The following is a 21,036-nucleotide window of genomic DNA, read 5'->3' as shown; positions in this document are numbered from 1 at the left end:
TCACATTGAAACCCTTGGAGGAATTTAATGTCAGGCCATTTATGGAGAAAAGAGAGAGAGGCTCAATAAGGCATTTTAAAGGCAGCTGGGTGGCTTGTGAGGCCAAACTGAGAGCCAGCATGGTGTAATGTCAGGCCAGGACCTGGGAGAGACCAGGGTTCAAATCCACACTTGGCCAGTATGCTCACTGGGTGACCGTGGGCCTGTCATTGCCTCTCAGCCTAACCTCATAGGGTCATTGTGGGGATTAAATGAGTAGGGGGAGAACCATGTACACCACCTTGAGGTCCTTGGAGAAAATGTAGAAATGCAATAAATAAAACAACCAACTGGATAGCTCAGGTGGTGCTGATAACACCAAGGCTGCAGGTTTGATTCTCTTATGGGACAGCTTCATATTCCTGCATTGCAGGGGGTTGGACTAGATGATCCTCAGTATTTTCTATTTCCACATGGGTTTGTGTGTGTGTTTTATTTTTAAAAGTCCTCATGAAAATTCATCAGCATTTTAGTGTGAACTTCTCCTAAGATTCACAATTTTGTATGCCATTGTGCCTAGCATACACATGTCTTACAAAGTGATTTCCCCTTATACAATGTATTTTTGGAAGTTATTTTCATGCATCTGTGCCTTTTTAACACACGTTTTATCCTACTACATACCTTTCTATAAACATTCCCTGGCTGGAGAAACTACATTTGCAAAATTCAGAGAAGAGAGAATTTCAAAGAACAGCTGTGTTGCTGTCCACATATTTACTGAGAAGGTGGGAATTAGGTGTTGGAACTCTACTCCACCCGGTCGAGTCTTTGGAATCTCCTCCGACGGTGATTAATGACCTAAGCATTTAATGAGGCTTCAGGCACGTTCCCATTTTGCAGAGTATCCAAACAGCAGCAGAAGAGCGAGAAATATGAGCTACATCGCTACGTTTTATTTCTAACTATGCAGGACAGAAAAGAATATGCATCTGCTCTCTGTGAAAGACAGAGAACCAATTGGAACAAAGAAACAGGAAACCAGTAACATCAACATCCATCTCCCGTGAGACTTCCAGAAGTCTGGAATGTAAACAGAATCTTGTGACTCCAAGCACTGCACAGTGGCATAACAGAAGCCTAACATTAGAGCAGTTCACGCAAAGTGGATCAAATTTCTCTCCCCTCCCCATCTTTTGTCCTGCCACTTCCAGACATGGTTCTCCAAAATATTTCTCTGCCTCTGTTAGTCCTACAGGACCTTTCCCTGAGTGAGTATGTCCAGGGATGGCAGTAATGGGGTTCCCTGGAATTCTGTGCCCAGGTTTGGGGCACTTCAAAAATACATGGGGGGGGGGGTTGGAATCAATGTTGCCCCATGGCAGAAGCCCCATGGGATGCAGAATGGCATTAAGCCCAGGGGGAGCCATTTCCTTGCAACTGCATCCACCCTGCCTTTCTGCCTTTCCCATCCTTCACCTTGGCAGCATTTGCATTCCAAAAGAGTTTGGCCCTGTGAGGGCCTGTCTGCAGGGTGAGTGATGCAAGCATCGGTTTTCTTCCTCCTCCCCACAGAATATAAATATAAGATAATTAACACAGAGAATGCTTAAGTGTCTAATCAATAGGAATACAAGGCATTTCCATATGTCAGGGCCTGCTGGAAAGAGGCAGCCACAGGCAGTCCCTGGGAAAGGAGATTGCACTGCCAGGCTGTTTGGAAGGGATCGAAGGCTGCCAACTCAGTCACCGCCCCCCCGAAAATAGACTCAGAGCTTTTGCAAAGCCGAGTATTCAGGCTCTGTTTAATCACCCCTCCCCCAGTCAGCAGGGGCTGCCCTCTGGAAATTACCACCCTGGGGTCCCTGACTGACTGGCTTTTGGGAGGGGAGTCCTGGAGGCAGGCAGAGGCACCCACTCTGTGTCCTGCCCCCAGCAGCATCACCAAAGGCAGAAGGAACGGCACCCCAAGAACTGACCATGGTATAAGAAGATAAGAGGAACAGGAGAAGACCCCACCTGGTCTAGCATCTTGTTCTCACAGATGTCTGTGGAAAACCCACAATCAGGACCTGAGCACAAGAGCACTCTCCTTTCCCTTGGTTCCCAGCATCTGGTATTCAAAAGCATTGCTGCCACTGACTGTAGGGGCAACGAATGGCCATCATGGCTAGTAGCCATCGATAGCCCTCTCCTCCTCCATGAATTTGTCTAATCGTCGCGTAAAACTGTCTAGATTGGTAGCCATCGCTGCCTCCTGTGGGAGTGAGTTCCATAGTTTAACTCTGTGCTGTGTGACGAATCCTTCTTTTTATCTGTCCTGAATCTTCCAGCATACAGCTTCATTGGACTCCCATGAGTGCTAGTCTTATGAGAGGAGGGGAGAGACACGGCTTCCCCGAGCTGGTGTTCCCCATCAAGGACGCCAGAGCCCTCCTCCCAGCTGAAAGCACTCCTTCTTCAAGCAGGAGTCGAAGAAGTCAGGGGATTCTCCATCTGCATCTTTTCTTTCCTTTGAAATCCAGCAAGTCCTCTTGGAGTGACACCAGCTGTTGTGGCAATTCCACAAGGCATCTGCTCATGAACTGACAGGTTCTCTGCTCAAGTGGTTTATTATGTAAATGTTGCTCACCATAAAAATCAATGCTGTGGGTTTTGTTTTGTTTTTTGCTAAGTGGCCAATATTTATTTGGCTCAAGTGTTGTTTAATTTGATGCATTTATTAGGGGACAGTCAAATGCCCGAGCTGGTCCTTAAGCTGCTTCGTACTGCTCCCTCCATGCCTTGAAGCCTCCTGGGCTTTTGTCCCCGTGCATAACTCAAGGACGGGAGTAATTGATATGAAACTTTTAGAAATTAATTTTGCTGCATCTACCCCAAAGAGGGAGTGAGACACTGTGGGATCATTTATAACATCACAGTTATTGGCCCTGACAAAACAATACCTTAAAAACGCAGCAAAGTAAATTATGGCGCACGCAAATGGCTCGGGCCAGCCATGGCCCTGAATTGGACGATGGCCAGGCAAGCGAAAACAAAGTAAATATGCTTTTGATATTAATAACACAGACAATATTGATCCACCAGCCAGTGTCACTTGTCTGCTCCGCGAGGAGATTGCTTCAGGCATTTTGCCCCCCACCCTTGGGGAGCCTCCCTCCTTGCAGGCCATTTAATTCCGCCAGTCTCTAATTGTATCAGACAAACCCAAGTCAAAGGAAGGGACCCCTGCTTGCCAAGGTGGGCTGTTAGTCAGAAAGTTGTCAGAAACAAAGATAACTCAATTCCTGGGTCTCGGACGCCGTTGTCTTTCTAAATGTTTATCAGATCAACATCTCCTTTGGCTCGGAGCCTGCTGTGACTGAGGGGATGTGAACTCCAATTACAGTGTCGTAATTTTTAAAAGGACCTGAGCAAATGCTTTTTGTATAATAAAGTAATAACTCCAAGAGTACTGATCTTCCTCACTGAAGGTGGGCAATGGAAGGAAACAGAAGGGGGGTATCTTGGGTTTGGTCAGTCAACCAGCAACAAATCCACCCAACAGTTAACTTTTCCAGTCCACGTTTTACCAGCTTCGTGACGCAGGTGGCGCTGTGGGTTAAACCACAGAGCCTAGGACTTGCTGATCAGAAGGTCGGCGGTTCGAATCCCCGTGATGGGGTGAGCTCCCATTGCTCTGTCCCTGCTCCTGCCAACCTAGCAGTTCGAAAGCACGTCAAAGTGCAAGTAGACAAATAGGTACCGCTCCCGTGGGAAGGTAAACGGCGTTTTCCGTGCGCTGCTCTGGTTCACCAGAAGTGGCTTAGTCATGCTGGCCACATGACCCAGAAGCTGTACGCCGGCTCCCTCGGCCAATAAAGTGAGATGAGTGCCGCAACCCCAGAGTCGGTCACGACTGGACCTAATGGTCAGGGGTCCCTTTACCTTTACCACAGGAATATCATGATGGGGGAGTTTGTCAAAAACCTTACTGAAATCAAGATACACTAGGTCCACAGCTTTCTCCTGATCCACCAAGCTTGTAACTCTATCCCAAAAAAAAGAAAGAAAAGAAAAATGAGATTCGCCTCGCATGACATGTTTTTGAGAAACTCATACTGGATCTTAGTAATCACAACATCCTTTTCTAAGTGCTCACAGACTGGCTGTTCTAGAACCTTTCCTGGCATTGATATAGCAGACACCCACAGTAAGGCCACTGTTGTTTCCCTATCTTCCAATTTGTACATATATATTCAGTCTGCCTCCCATTCTTCATGTCATGGATCTCTTCACAAGTGTACACATCATTTACACATAATGCTCCCCCTACTCATTTTCTATTTAGTCTATTCCTTTTGAACAGGTTATAACCCTTAATTTCTATATTCCATGAGTCTCATCCCACCAGGTTTCAGTAATACTTATTACTGTATTACAGTAATACTTATTAGGTGGTGTTTGCCATCCTATATTAAGAGCTCAAATTTGTCTTGCTTGTCTTCCATACTCTGTATATTAGTATAGAGACAACTGAAACCATGAATCATTCCCTCTAGCTCCGTCCTCCTTGTACTTTCCTGTCTTTTAGCAAGTTTCTGGAGCACCATATCAGTTTCCTGTACATCAGTGAAGCTATTGTCCTGAGTACCAGGTATTCCTCTGTTATCTGTAATATTGTCTCCCTCACCCTCAGGATTTCGCTTAAAGCTCTTCTGATCAGGTTCACAAGACTCTTAGCAAACACATTTTTGCCAACTACAGTGAGGTGCGACCCATCGCTTGCCAGAAATCCTTCCTCGAGGAATACGGTAGCACCATAGATTTGTAGGATGGCATTAGGATATTACCTTCCTGTGGTTTCATTGCTCAACTCAGGAGCAAACCATTTCCTTGCTGAATTTTACATGATCCTTGACACAATTCTGTCGTTGTTGTATTTCCTAGAAATGGCCCTGAAGCTAACCTCCGTAGTCTGAGACAAGTCTCCTTGTCTTTATGCCAATATCTTTTATGTATAAATAGGAGCCTTTGCTTCATTTCTCTATAGTTTGTTCTTAGAAAAAAAAGTATTTCCCTAGACTCATCCCTCAGCTGCATACTCCATGCACAACTGCCTGGCTTTGCCTACTGAAGCACACTTTAAACAATGCTCAAATACATTTTTCAGGCTTATTTTCAGCTTTCACTATTGTGAAGAAGATGGTGCAGGCATTTCAGTAAAAGCTCTTGTGATCTCCTCCATTGCAGTTTTTTTCAAAGAATACTTTCCTTCCAGAGTTCAGTAGCGCACCAACTTTTCTGCTATGAAAAGACATTTGAAGGACTGGATGCACTTTGGTTTTGATGTCGTTCCATTTCTTAAAAACAAAGTTTGCAGAAGGCTGGCTTTCAATTATCCAAGTGATTAAAAGACAAAGGACAATCCAATCCAACCCTTTCCTCCACTTTAATTTGGTGGTCTGCTCTGGGTCTGAATGTACACTTTAGCAACCCCTGGGGTAGGTGATAAAAGACCACAGACTCAAGACTGTAATTGAAATGAATCAATCAGTTTATTGATACACAGTGCTTCATTCAGAGATTAATTTACCCTCTCCCCACAATCAACAACGGCCCTCTTTACTTGCACTTGTTCTAACTTTTGGATTAAAAAGAACAAAGAGTTAACTTGCTTTGGGCATTAAATATTTACATATAAATGTTACGAAGGTGTGTGTAAATTATAAATAATGTAAGGCGGGACTTTGTGGTTAGAGCTAAGAGACCCAAATTGTATCATCATAATACATTATTCACAAATGATGCATCTCTTCTCCTCCATTAGCGCAACTAGAAAAAGCCCTTGAGTGCTTAACTTGGATTTGGAGGTGGGTAATAAATGCGAGATAAACAAATAGCAGTGGGGGAGGAAGCTGTAGTTAAACAAGCGCAAATTGGTGTGACTCCGACTAATTTTGCCAAACCACACCTTGCCCAGGAAACGCACAGCGAGGGCTCTGCAGGCAAGAGACATGGCAATAAATCCAAATTACCTGAATTAATTTAACCCAGAAGAAGCACCCATCAAAAGTGTCAGTCTCACTATGAGAGGTGGTTAGATTAAAATCACATCAGGACATCTCTGAATGTCCATGCAGTGTTAGCGACAGAGCAGATGCCTTTCGGATTCCAGGTGATGCCTTTTCACAGCCACTCAGTAGTGATGATTATCGCTCAGGCACTTAAGATTTTGTGTGTGTGTGTGTGTGTGTGTGTGTGCGCATCTGGGCCTTGCACAGATTCTTCTTTGGGGCCAGCAGTCCTGAGACCAGCTGTTGATTTCCACAACTCTTTCTTGGATTGGAAGCGCAGGCATAGAATAAATATATTTTTCTACAGGATTTAAATTGTGTGCTCAAAGGAGGAGGGGTGCCTGTGGCAGGAGAAAGAAGGGGCTGATGTGCATGTAGGGAGAAGAACAGCACCAACAACTTAAATGTATCTTATGCACCTAGTTGTTGGGCATGTGAGTGGGGCAGAGATCTTGCATTTGTTGCTTGTGCGGTGGGTGGGTGGGGGATATGGCTTGCAAATCTTACTGCCGTGGTTCATTTGCCCGAGGTGTGGGTCCAGCTGCTGTTCTGGTTGGAGTGCCCCAAAGTAGACCTCCAAGAGTCAAGGAGAGCTGTGGAAATGCCACTGGAGGCAGCAGCTAAGAGTTTGCCCAGTTCCAACACTAAAAGTCACAAGGCTAAGTATGTAGCTGTTTTGACTGGAGTGGCTGTGTGGGCATGAAGCATAGCAGGAGAAGGACTTGAATATCCAGCAGGACTAGCAAAGAACATGGGACAGACAAGAACAAGGTGATATGTTCTTGCAATATCCCTCCCACAAAGCACATTTGAAGAGCCCTGGAAGCTACACTGGGTTTATGTATTTTTATTGTAAACCACTTTGATATCTTTTATGAAAGGTAAATAAATATTTTCTATATATAAATAGATACACGATTTCCTTAAGAAGCCCACTTTGTAACTGGGAAATTGTTAACAGCTCTCTCCTAGCTGCAAATATATCCCCTTTGGCGGCAAGGTGCTGGTTTTGCAAGTTCAGGCATGGCTAGGTGAATCATTTCCAGGAAGGTTCTCTGTTAGGGTTTGGCACTGAAGCCATCTTGGTTGCCCTGAGGGATGATCAGAGAAGAGATGGGGAGTGTGATCCTGTTGGTTCTCATGGACCTGCCAATGGCTTTTGAAACCATTGACTGTGGCATGCTGCTGGACTGACTCCATGGGCTGGAAGTTCAGGAGGTCACGCAGTGCCCTCTTTGCTACTGGCAGGATAGATTTCAGAAGGTAGTACTGATAGCTCCTGCTTGGCTCCACAGCAATTGTGCTGTGGAGCCTCATAAGGTTTTTTCTTGTCCCCTCAGTGTTCTTTAATGGTGTTGGAGATTTGGAGTAAACCCTAGAAATTAAGAAATGCCAGGGTTTTGATTAATTGGGGAATGGATTAAGACATAAACTGCAGGGCTGTGCCAGACTGGGAATTCCTGGGCTGGGTTATGCAAACCAGGCTGGCCAAGCTAAGGGAACAATAGAGAGCCATGGAACGCCCATTGAAGGTAGTTGCCAATGCAAGAGAACTGGCCTGAGATGTGAACAGGGACAAGGGTTTGAAAGGTTGCCAGGGTAACTGCTCTGGGGGAGAGCAAGGTGTTTCTGGGAAGAAGAAAGAGGAAGAAGGGGGAGGTCCATCTTGGTGAGGCAGAAGGAAGCCTGCAGTGCTTTGGGCGATGCTGTAAGATCTGGACCCCCTCCATGCAGATGGAAGGTGCAAACAGGCAAATAAATCCTATTCCTTAAAGCACAACAGCCTCCACTGTGTCTTCTGTGTCATCTAAAGGTACACAGACCCCATGTGGATGCCTGAGATCCCATGCACTCTTGCCATGGCCACTGGTGGAGGAAGGGGGGGAGCAGGGGAGTGCACTGCCCCCAGCACCATTGAGGAGGGGGGTACCATTGCGGCTGTCCCCCCGGACACGTGCCGTGCACCTCCCCTTCTGCGTTGGGCACCACACCCCTAGGGCACACACCACGCCCCCAGGACGCGCACCAGCCAAACCCCCGCTTGCTCTCTGCCCCTGGTGCTGGAGCACGCAGCTTCGCCACTGGCCATGGCTTGGCAGAGAGAGGGACAGTCGCTGGGCTTTTGTAACAATACCTTTATGACACTGCCAGGGGAAGCCATTAGAGGGTTTAAAGTGAGGTTTGTTTATTTATTGAGTTTCAATCCCTCCTTTTCCTCCACAGGGTTTAAGGTGCCATAAATGTTTCTCCCACTCCTAATTAAATCCCCACAATGAGCCTGTGAGGTATGTTAGGCTGAGAGGCAGTAACTGGCCCCCAAGGTCACTCAGTGAGCTTATGGTTGAGTGGGGATTTGAATCCTGGTCTCCTAGGTCTTAGTTGCCTGTTCAATAATCACCAGTTCAGTTGGTAAACGCCAAGAGGTGTGGTCATACACTCAAGCAGGAGCTTAGCTCTGGTCCCACTGGGGAGCACCAGGGTGGTGTGGGGCAGGGCATGACAGTCACATACCTTTCAATGTATATAAAAGAGGGCAAAGTTTTGTGTTGGCTTCTTTCCCCTCAGAATATGGAAGAGGGGGTGAAAGAGGAGGAAGCCACTGGGGAAAAGGGATTAAAATTGCCCAGCGGGTTCCTCTGCCATATCACACTTTGCCAGAGGACACAGAGTGGTTTCAGAACAGATCAGGATACCATTTAACTCAATGATTACAAATCCATGAACATCAGCAGCAGCAGGAGGAGGAAGATGGTGTCAGGAATTCCCTCTCTCAACCATCCAGTGAGAGATAAGCATCAGCATTTGATTAACTGGCGCTTGAGGGGTGATTTATCAGCTTTCAAGCAATTTACAGGTGTGCAAAATGGCTGCGTTTGATGAGGCTCACCTGGTCCCTGGAGTGGTTCTGCCAGGTGTGTCTCCCTCTGCCTTGAGCCAGGCAGATTCCTGCTCAGACTGGATTGAGTTCTCCATTCATTCCCCTTCTCTCCTGCCCCACCAGCAAAATAAATTAGCTAATGAAATACCTTTTCCCCTTTTAGTTTGTACTTCTATCCCACCCACCCCATCCCCGTTGTGGCCATCATGGAACAGCAGCTGTGCTGACATGAACACAATCTTAGACCCATTTCACTTTTTGTGTTTATTTAGATGACTTATATGCTGACACCCCCGCTTTCAAGGCAGTTTCATATAAATAGCAGAAGCTTCCAAATAATTTACAGAGCACACTGGCCCATCCTTCAAGAGAGCTTTGGTGTGGCTTAGCTGACAGACCCATTGTTGCTGATGCCCCAGCACCATTATGCCTCCCACTGCTACCGGACCCCCACCCTCTTCTTCACCCCTCCACCTTGCTCTTCTGCGCTACCACCTCTGTGGTGGTGGACTCTTCTTCACTGAAGGTTTTTAAACAGAGTTTGGATGGCCACCTGCTGGGGATTGTTTAGCTGTGATTCCTCCATTGCAGGGGGTGGAGTAGATGACACTTTTAGCCCCACCCGAATTTTAGGGGTCTCTGCTTCTTAGTCAAGTGTTGATCTGGTAGATAAAATCCACATGACTTTCTGGGAAGTGGCTGCCATTCTTTCCTTCCATTTATTTATTTCCTGTTCTTTTAATGCACTTGGTGGATTTGTAAGTTGCAGCAACATGACATGCTGTTGCCCCTAACACTACATGGAAAAATGCAGAGAGTTCTGCCCCATAGCCCAGAAACTTAGACTGCCTCTACCCCAGCAGAAATTCCAAGTGCCTACAAAAGTAAGTGAAATAAGTTTTGGGAGAAATCAGTTTTAAGAAATGAGCCATTCATCCAATGAGATATGGCAATGAGAAAGCAGGGTGGGGGGAAGAGTTCAGATCAAGAACTGCACAGCTGCAGATCATCAGCATAAAGATGGCATTGAAAATGAAATGAATGAATAATGGGGCAAAAGTGAGGGGATAGGAAGAGCAATCCTTTTTCAGAAACTCCTACAGAAAATGGGAAAGTTGAAGAAATGGGACCATTGAAAGAGACTTCAGGGTAATGAGAAAGTTATAATGGAAACCATGATGAAACCTTATGCAGAAAACCACGATAATGAAGAGAAGAAAGGCGAAGGGAGTGGACAGCTGTGTCAAAGGCCAAAGAAACATCCAGAAGCATGGAAAACAAACCCTTCAGTTTTGCTGCAAGAAGCTAATTGGAAGGGCGAGTTGGAGCATGTCTCAGTCGAACGGAAAGAGAGCAAAACCTCTACAACTCAGGTTCAAGAAGGGAATTGGTAGAAACGAAAGGAAAATAAAGAGACAGAAAATATTCTAGAGACCTCTGGAAATGATATGTAAAAATGGAGGATCAGAGCAGGTTGTTTTTTTAAAAAAAAATATAAGAGGGCAGACTTCACAGTGCAAAAGAACCAGGAGACAAAGTAAATAAAGAATAAAGAATAAAATATTTATTGGGTAATGAATTCCGAAGGAGGAGGAGGAGGAACTAGATTGAGAAGACAGAAAGTAACATAAGAAGGGAAGGAGAGAGGACAGACCTTCTAGAGTCATCCTAGAACAACAAGGGAAGAAACTTCTGTCCCAGGCCCAGCTTCAAACAGGGAACCTGGCACAGATTCAGAAGGAGGCAGCCTGAGCTGTGGCACAGGAGACTCAGGAACTTTGGGGTAGAGTCCCCTGAAGAGCTGGAAATCTGCTGAGGAGCCCCTTCCCTGTCCCTCTAGGACCTCCTGATCTCCACCAGGTTGGGAGCTGTCCAAGGTACTGCCACTCCAGGGATAAGAAGAGCCCTGCTGCCTCAGGCTACAGGGGGCCCATCTAGTCTAGCATCCTGTTCTCACAGCGACTGACCAGATGCCTATGGGAAGGCTGCAAGCAGGACTCAAGCGCAAGAGCACTTTCCCCACTTGTGATTCCCAGCAACTGGGACAGTGGAGGTAGAACATAGCCATTCTGGCTAGTAGCCATTGATAGCCTCCATCAACTAGTCTAATCTTCTTTTAAAGCTATCTAAGTTGGTGGCCGTCACAACTTTATTGTATTTTTTTAAAAATAATATTTATTAGCAGTTTAAAGATTACAAAAGAAAAGAAAAAGAATTATACAATACAATACAAAAACAAAAACAAAAACACCACACAACCCAAACCCTAAAACATTGAATCAACCAAACAAAACAAAAACAATTAAAAACACATCCAATAATTTCGATATCATAACTTTCGTTCACTTGTTTCAGTGACCTCCTCACACCTCCCTTTTTGTAATCCACTTCAATTAACTGTTTCAGCAATTCCTTTCCATCTTCCTCTGTTTTCTGTCCTGTAATTTATCTTAACATATTCTAACCTTGTTTTTTCCATTTAATACATTTACAATCTGTCTGTACCTAATTCCTTATAACATTTCTGCTAAAGCCATATAACTTCATTCCATCATTTTTCTAACATTCATTAATTTTACAATATTTCTGTAAATAATCTTCAAACTTTTTCCAGTCTTCTTCCACCGACTCTTCTCCCTGGACTCAGATTCTGCCAGTCATTTCCGCCAGTTCCATATAGTCCATCAACTTCATCTGCCATTCTTCCCAGGTGGGTAAATCTTGTGTCTTCCAATACTTCGCAATGAGTATCCTTGCTGCTGTTGTTGCATACATAAAGAAAGTTCTGTCCTTCTTTGGCACCAATTGGCCGACCATGCCCAGGAGAAAGGCCTCTGGTTTCTTCAGGAAGGTATATTTGAATACCTTTTTCATTTCATTATAAATCATCTCCCAGAATGTCTTAATCCTTGGGCATGTCCACCAAAGGTGAAAGAATGTACCTTCAATCTCATTATATTTCCAACATTTATTTTCGGGCAAATGGTAAATTTTTGCAAGCTTGACTGGTGTCATGTACCACCTATAAATCATTTTCATTAAATTCTCTCTTAGGGCATTACATGCCATAAATTTCATACCTGTGGTCCATAACTGTTCCCAGTCAGCCATCATAATGTTATGTCCAACATCTTGTGCCCATTTAATCATAGCAGATTTCACCGTTTCATCCTGAGTGTTCCATTTCAACAGCAAGTTATACATTCTTGACAAATTCTTAATTTTGGGATCTAGCAATTCTGTTTCCAATTTTAATTTTTCCACCTGGAAGCCAACTTTTTTGTCCAGATTATATGCCTCCATTATTTGGTAATAATGGAGCCAATCTCACACTTTGTTTTTTAATTTTTCAAAGCTCTGCAGTTTTACTCTGTCTCCATCTTTTCCCAAAATTTCCCAATATTTCAGCCATTTGGCCTCCATATTGAGTTTTTTCTGTGCCTTCGCTTCCATTGGTGACAACCATCTTGGGGTTTTATTTTCTAACAAATCCTTATATCTTATCCAAACATTAAACAGTGCTTTTCTAACAATATGGTTTTTAAACGCTTTATGTGCTTTTACCTTATCATACCACAAATATGCATGCCAACCAAATACATTGTTAAAACCTTCTAAATCCAGCACATCAGTGTTTTCAAGAAGCAGCCATTCTTTCAGCCAGCAAAAAGCAGCTGATTCATAGTAAAGTTTAAGGTCTGGCAGGGCAAAGCCACCTCTTTCTTTAGCATCAGTTAATATCTTAAATTTTATTCGAGGCTTCTTGCCCTGCCAGACAAATCTGGAAATATCTCTCTGCCACTTCTTGAAACAATCCATCTTGTCTATAGTTTGAAACAAGAACACCATCCTTGGCAATACATTCATTTTTATCGCAGCAATTCGACCTAGCAATGATAGCTTCAAATTTGACCATATTTCTAAGTCCTTTTTCACTTCAATCCAACATTTTTCATAATTATCCTTAAACAGGTTCACATTCTAGGCAGTCATGTTAACCCCTAAATATTTCACTTTCTTGACCAATGTTAATCCTGTCTCCTCCTGGAACTTCTCTCTCTCATTCACAGTTAATTTTTTCTCTAAGACCTTAGTTTTCATTTTATTCAACTTGAAGCCTGCTACCTGTCCAAATTCTTGAATCAGTTCCAGTACCCTTTTGGTACTAGATTCTGGCTCCTGTAAAAGTCAATACTAAGTCATCAGCAAATGCTTTCAGTTTGTACTGTTTAGCTCCCACTTGTATACCTTTAACCTCTTGGTCCTTTCTAATCATATTTAACAATACCTCCAGGACCGATATGAAAAGCAATGGAGAGATTGGGCAGCCTTGTCGTGTTCCTTTCTCAATCTTAAACTCTTCTGTCACTACATTGTTCACAATTAATTTTGCCTTTTGTTCTGAATAAATTGCACCTATACCATTTTCAAAGCCTTGACCTACCCCCATCCCCTGTAGATTCTTCTTCCGTCACAACATTATTGTAAGAACAAATTCCAAAGTTTAACAAAGCACTGTGTGAAAAGGTGCTTTATTTTATCTGTCCTGAATCTTCCAAAATGCAGCTCCGCTGGATGGCCCCAAGTTCTAGTGTTATGAAAGATGGAGAAAAAATACTTCTCTATCCACTTTATTCCTGCCATGCATCATTATATTCACCTCCATCATATCTCCTTCTCCTTACCTTTTATCTAAACCAAAAAGCCCTGAATATTGCTTTCTCTGGCCCGGGTGTGGGGAACCTTTGGTCTTGCAGATGCTTCTGAGCTACAACTCGCAACGACCCCAGCCAATGCGGTCAATGGCCAGGGATGATGGGAGCCATCGTTCAGCAACATCTGGAGGACCAGAGGTTCCGCACACATGGTCTAGCCCCTTGATGATTTGGATTCCCCTTTTATGAACTCTTTTTGAGGCGAGGCAACTAGAACTGCCCGCAGTATTTCAAATGTGATTGCACCATCAATTTCTATAATGGCATTATGATACTGGTCATTTTATTCCAGTTCCTTTCCTAAGTATCCCTACTGCCCTGATTCCCTCTAAGTCAGGGGTCAGCAAACTTTTTCAGCAGGGGGCTGGTCCACTGTCCCTCAGACCTTGTGGGGGGCTGGACTATATTTTGAAGGGGGGGGGAATGAACAAATTCCTATGCCCCACAAATAACCCAGAGATGCATTTTAAATAAAAGGACACATTCTACTCATGTAAAAACACACTGATTCCTGGACCATCCGCGGGCCAGATTTAGAAGGCTATTGGGCTGGATCCGGCCCCTGGGCCTTAGTTTGCCTACCCATGCTCTAAGTACTCTGATTTAGACTAGGAGTGGGAGGTACTTGAGAAAGAGGGCTCTGAAGGAGAGGGAGCAGGAATGAGACAACAGAGGAGAGACCTCTTGTTGACTACCCTCCCACCTTATGGAATCATAGAATTGTGGAGTTGGAAGGGGCCCAAAACCCCCTGCAATGCAGTAACCACAGCTAAAGAATCACTGGCAGGTGGCCATCCAACCTGTGCTTAAAAACCTCCAGTGAAGGAGACTCCACAACCTTCCAATATACAGTGGTACCTCGGGTTACATATGCTTCAGGTTACAGCCTCCGCTAACCCAGAAATATTACATCAGGTTAAGAACTTTGCTTCAGGATGAGAACAGAAATCATGCTCCGGTGGTGCAGCAGCAGCAGGAGGCCCCATTAGCTAAAGTGGTGCTTCAGGTTAAGAACAGTTTCAGGTTAAGAACAGACCTCCAGAACAACTTAAGTTCTTAACCCGAGGTACCACTGTAGTTCATTCCCCTTAATACTTATCGTATTCCTCGTAGGTACCGCTGCAAATACTAAGGGTAAGTAAATCCCATCTTTCCCAATCAAGAGATATATCTGTCATCAATCTATGTCAATTCACTTTAATCATTTGAGAAATGTTTCTAGGAACCAAAATGCCTAAACATTTTATAACCTCTGGGCACCAACAAAATTGGCCACTTTCCAGTCCTGAGGCACAGAGGCTGATCTTAAGGGAAAGTTACATATTTTTGTAAGAAGATCAGCAATTTCACATTTGAGTTCTTTCCAAATTATCAAGTGGACCTAGTGATTTGTCAGTTTTTCTTTTGTCAATAAGACCTGGAACTTCCTCTCTCATCACCATGATTTGTCTCTGTTCCTCAGACTCTGCCTGTGAAAATGAGTTCAGCCACAAGGATCTGTGTGCTATGTCTCCCACTATAAAGGCTTATGCATAGAATTCAGTCAGCTTCTCTGCAGTCTCCTTAGCTTTTCTTAGACTTCCTTGTTCAAAGTGACACCCATCTCATCTCCCTGGCCAGCCAGTCTCCTGCTACAAATTAAGATAAAGAAAACTTTGTTGATAGTCTTTGTTTTTAGCAATGTGCTCCTTAAATTCTTTTTTAGCATCCTTTATTGCCTGCTTGCATTTCTTTTGCCAAAGTTTGCCACTTTGGCATCCATTTTAGACTTCTTTCTGTATCTTCACAACAGCCATGTGAGGTAGGAACAATGACGAGTTTAAAATATTGAACTGCTTGGCATGGTTTTGCTGACATTGATCCATATGGGCAAACTGGATTGTATTTGTCTTTTGCCTTAAAGATCAGGAGCGACAGGAGCTATCCAAACATGGAGAGACAGCAAGGAGGCACTCAGTGGCCTAGCTTGGAGGGTGTCTTTTAGAGTATCTCATCACCTCACAATGACTGATGCTCATTCTCACTTTTAAACATTTAAAAAGATATGATCATGTTGCCCCAATGTTACTTTTGTTTTCTTTTTCCCTGTAACTTTTTTGTTTCTGTTTTTGCATGGTTTAATATTGGCATTGGGGTAGAGCCTTTAATGACTGTGTGAAAGGCAGTAATCCAACAGGGCAAGCATTTTCTAGTATGTAAACACCATTAAGGGGGAAACGTCATCTGTTGACATTCTGTCCGTCAGACACCTTATTCCTTGTGTGTGGCCCCTGATTTATGAAGAAAGGGCATGAATTTGCCTATGACAACGTAGATGCAAATTTGTACCTTCTTTTGCCAGTGCAGCAGAAGGCCCAATCTATATCCTGTGAACTGGGCCTAGAAAATTATCCTTGGTGGCATCCCTGCCTTATTGGTACTTTCCCCCTGGTCCTCCCTTCGCCAGGAACCTCCTCATTCACAGCTTCTCCCTTATAGTCATAGCAGAACAGGTGAGAAGAAATAGCAATAAAATGTAAGGTAGAAGAGAAAGGAAGGGGGAAATTGGAGAAAACATATCCCAGAAGAATTCACCAAAAGCCTTTAGAGAAGAGGAATCATTCAAGTTAGAACAGGGAAGAGGCACTGAGGAGATGAGGGATTATTGTGAAGAAAGAAAATAAAATTGCTTAGCTGGAAAAAATAAGAAGGCACAAACCCTGTAATGCAAGTCATTGGGTGCTGGTAATTGTAGCTCTGTGTGGCTTTAAAGGTGGACTAAATCTGAATTCTCCTCATCCCAAGCGCCAGCCTAGGGGATGTGGGTGACCCTCTTCCTTTGTTCAACCTGCATAACTTTAGGGTAAAAGAGTAGCCATGTTAGGGACTCTCCCCGCCCCCCCCCCCCCGCCCCTCCGCCGACTGGAATTGACATGCAGCAAGGTTCGTGCTTAGTCTAAACCCCCATCTCGGCCTCTGAAAGGACACATTATACAAATCTTCCCGCGGTCTTGAAATCCCCTAAAACGTGATTGTGTCAGACATTCTTCTGTGCCAAGGCATCTTTTCCTCCCTCCCTTATTCAGAATTCCAGTATCAGAGAGTATAACCTTGGAAAAGTATTCACTGGGGAGCACACACAGAGTCAATAATTCATGCTGCTTCTGCTGGGCGGCAGCGGGGGGGGGGCAGGGGGCGTTTGGCTGGCCTCCGATATGATATACAGAATAATGCATTAATGACTGCCCCTGCACCACGTTGTAGAGAGATTTTTACACCTTCCTTCTGCTCCCTCCCCATTAAAAACCCCAAAGTTATTTAAAAGGCAACTCTGACCACATGTGCAGAAATCTGCATGGGATTGTTTTGAATTGTTTCCTTGTTGGTGTAGGAGAGAGCAGCCTCCTCCCTCCCTAAGCTGGTCCGGAATTGGAGGAAAGTCAGACCCACAAGCCTCTAATTCTCTTAATATTAATCCAACAATCGATATGCTTTGGGCCCATTGGAGTTTTGATGGACAGAAATAAATAAAGCGTTGCCACCTAACTAAGCTCAGTAGGTATGATGTTTTCCTGATGTCATATATCTGCCTTAAAGACGACCACTTCTTCATTAAAGACCCCAAATAAGAACAACCTCTAATACGGTTTGGGGCCCATGGCTTTCCCACCTGCAGTTTAAATGCAAAAGATTTAATGATTTAGAAACCAGAAGAATAACTAAAGAGCCCAACAGTCATTATCTCAAATAATGAGACTTTTTAATGCAAAATCAATGTTTGTTATAATGAAAATAGATTCAGCAGTTCCTGCAGGCCCAGATGTACAAATCTTCCTGGCTGGGGAATAAAATGTGGCTCCATATTTCCACCACCCTGCTGGAGATTTTTTATCCAGGAGTAAAAATAAAATGTCAGACGTTATTTACTGCTATCAACTGTTTGTTCTCAGTCAGAAGTTTTAGCTGAGACAGGATTCATACAGAAAACAATCCTGAGTGAATAGTTAAGGGTGGAAATGGGGACAGAACCGCCCCCACCCCACAATGACCCCTCTTCCCATAAATTCCCGTTTTAGCTGCACAATGAGTGTTGGCAGTGGATGCGCAGAAGCTTTAAGAAGGCAGCATCCTGTGGAGGGGAAACCTGCAACAGTGAAAATGGCGACATACCTTTACATTTATATCTGTTGAAATCTATTCTGTTTGTTTGTTTCTCTCTATTGGGATAAGGTAAAGGTACCCCTGCCCGTCAAGGCCAGTCGTGACCGACTCTAGGGTTGCGCGCTCATCTCGCTCAAGAGGCCGGGAGCCGGCGCTGTCCGGAGACACTTCCGGGTCACATGGCCAGCGTGACGAAGCTGCATCTGGCGAGCCAGCACCAGCACAGCACACGGAAACGCCGTTTACCTTCCCACTAGAAAGCGGTCCCTATTTATCTACTTGCACTTAGGGGTGCTTTCGAACTGCTAGGTGGGCAGGTGCTGGGACTGAACGACGGGAGCTCACCCCACCGCGGGGATTCGAACCGCTGACCTTTCGATCAGCAAGTCCTAGGCTCTGTGGTTTAACCCACAGCGCCACCCGCGTCCCTCAGTTGACTCAATTACCTATTGAAACCCTTTAGTATGCAAAGCATGCAGCATGTCACCAGTCAATCTTAGGTACAGAGTAGACTTTACCTGTTGCAACCACACACTGAAAGAGATGCTTGTGGGGAAGAAAATAATAAAATTATTTATTGTAGGGAATTCATAACTTGGATAGAAAATGTTCCTAGTTCTAGCCTAATTTGCTAATCTAGAAAAGAACAAGGTGGCTATGCTGGCTCCTTTGTTCTGTAAGTGAATAGTTAAGGGCAACTTGCTTTCCCCTTTTTTTAAAAAGGAGGATAAGAACACGTGCACACACATGAAGAGATATGCCAAGTTCGTTTACTGAATGCTCCTAAAATTGACTGAGCGAGGGATCCAGCAGGTCCTGTCCCTCAGCTCCCTGCTCTGATCCTGGAAAAACTTGGGTTGAATCTGCACATATATAAACAACACTGTGACAATGCTTTTTAAAGAAACATTTTAAAATATATATGGAATTTCACATTAGCTTAACTGTGCCATCTAGTGTAACATTTGTATAATGCACTTAAAACTCACTTAAAATGTTCTATTTGCAGCAGTATAGCTGAGTCCCTGGATGCAACATGGATGTTCAGCAAATCCTTGCCTCGCGGTGCCTTGCCAACATCATCTGGCCAAAAATATCCAGCTCTTTGCACTAACTTCCCTCATGGTTCATTTTCTAGACTATTGTGTGAAGGGCAGGCAGGAGGGAGTATGTTTTAAGCAGCTCTATATACTGCAAACCCTCCCCCCCCCTTTACAGGTGTATTTGCAAGCTCCGCAATGAACTGGGCCAATCAGCCGTGCCCTCAAGTGCCCAGTCCTGTCTGGGACAGAGCGCAGAGGAGGATTGCTTTGGACTGCTCATGCAATCAGGGTGTTTCAGATGGCAAAATGTGGTCATTTTTGACAACTCTGTGGCAAGCTTAATTCCAGGCCCAAGCGGCTGCTGCAATATTCGAAGACACAGTGAGATAATTTCACATGTAAAAGTGTGGGGAGGACGTCATGTAAATTAGTCACAAAAATCTAAAGATACTTTGTTCCCTCTTCCTTCTGGGAGAAAAATCAGGTTCTATTAAGACTGAAATAACCATTGCAGAAAAAGCCCACAGACCATTCACACAGAATATCTATTTTAAACTCAGTCCAAAACTTTTCTGGAGGGAAAAATACCCTGAGACTGAGATACAGCAAGAAGCACAATTTGCATTTCAACGCAAATCATTCCAAAGGTGCAGACAGGAATGCAACTGAGGGCTTTGCCATGCATGGCACTCTGCGGAGGGGGTTGTAGGCCCAGAAATTGCATATTCATATCCCTGAAGAGACTGGGGGCTAGTCAGTTCTGCCTCTTCTCAAGAGTCCTTTGTGTGAATATTATTTGGTGGCAGCTGGGACTGGTGTTCCCGTCTCCCCTCCCCACAAGACTGCTACAGTCTCTATGAAGTGTGATCACCATATGATAGAAGGATGAACTGCTTCTTCACATAGTGCTCAGATGTACTGTGGTATTTGTCACCAGCATAGATGGCTTTAAGAGAGGTTGAGGCAGATTTGTGGAGGCTGGGGCTATGAATGGATCCTAGATGCAATCATGAAGGAGCGTCTCCACCCCCATCGTTCAGCCCAGACACTGAGATCCAGCGCCGAGGGCCTTCTGGCGGTTCCCTCATGGCGAGAAGTAAGGTTACAGGGAACCAGGCAGAGGGCCTTCTCAGCAGTGGCGCCTGCCCTGTGGAACGCCCTCCCAGCAGATGTCAAAGCAATAAACAACTATTTTACTTTTAAAAGACAACTGAAGGCAGCCCTCTTTAGGGAAGTTTTTAATGTCTGATGCTGTACTGTTTTTAATATTCAGTTGGAAGCCGCCCAGAGTGGCTGGGGAAACCCAGCCAGATGGGCGGGGTATAAATAATAAATTATTATTATTATTATTATTATTATTATTATTATTATTATTATTATTATATGATGGCTTTACCACCTTCTTCACCAGAAGTTGTGTGAAAGGGTCCTCGCCTTCAAGAACCCCCCTTGGGGACTTTCCATGGGCAGATGGAGGGGGCTCAGCAAGAAGAAGAGAAGAAGAGGAAGAGTTTAGATTTGGTATCCTACTTTTTCACTACCTGAAGGAGTCTCAAAGCGGCTAACATTCTCCTTTCCCTTCCTCCCCTAAAACAAACACCCTGTGAGGTGAGTGGGGCTGAGAGACTTCAGAGAAGTGTGACTGGCCCAAGGTCACCCAGCAGCTGCATGTGGAGGAGCGGAGACACGAACCCAGTTCCCCAGATTATGAGTCTACCGCTCTTAACCACTACACCACACTGGCCTTTGGCCACTTCTTATGTTCTTAAGCCCCCATAGACTGTTGTGTACTCTCCTACATCTACCCCAGATGTGCAGGGATCTCTTAGGTTGTTCCATGGCCAAGCAGCAGAGCTCTGCTGAAGGCACACCCAGCCTGTTGTCAGAGGTGTGCACAGGAAGCAAGAGAGGACGGCATAAAGGGAACCTGCTGGATCAGGCCCAAAGAAGCCCATCTAATTCAGCATCCAGTTCTCACAATGTCCAACCAGATGCCCCAATGAGACGCCAACAAAACCCTTCACTGGAGGTTTTAAAGCAGAGGTTGAGTGGCCACCTGTCATGGATGCTTTAGTTGAGATTTCTGCATTGCAGGGGGTTGGACTAGATGACCCTCGGGGTCCCTTCCAACTGTACAATTCTATGATTCTATAATTTTATGAGTGAAGAGCCTTAGGCAAATGCGGTAGCCTCTGCTTAAGATGTTAAGTCCTTCCCTGCTCCAC

General features: G+C 44.5%; 1 long non-coding RNA gene across 1 annotated transcript; it reads left to right on the top strand.

Moving 5' to 3' along the window:
- The first annotated feature begins 666 nt into the window (after positions 1-666).
- On the top strand, positions 667-3,430 carry LOC309347568. The gene is made up of 2 exons (XR_014158982.1): positions 667-1,250; positions 2,313-3,430. It is a non-coding gene; the product is annotated as an uncharacterized lncRNA (long non-coding RNA).
- Positions 3,431-21,036: the final 17,606 nt, after the last annotated feature.

Source organism: Podarcis erhardii (genome assembly GCF_964252035.2).
Source record: "Podarcis erhardii genome assembly, chromosome: 7".
Taxonomy (NCBI): domain Eukaryota; kingdom Metazoa; phylum Chordata; class Lepidosauria; order Squamata; family Lacertidae; genus Podarcis; species Podarcis erhardii.
Note: the sequence above shows the minus strand (reverse complement) of the source record. Positions and strands in the feature narration are given on the sequence as shown.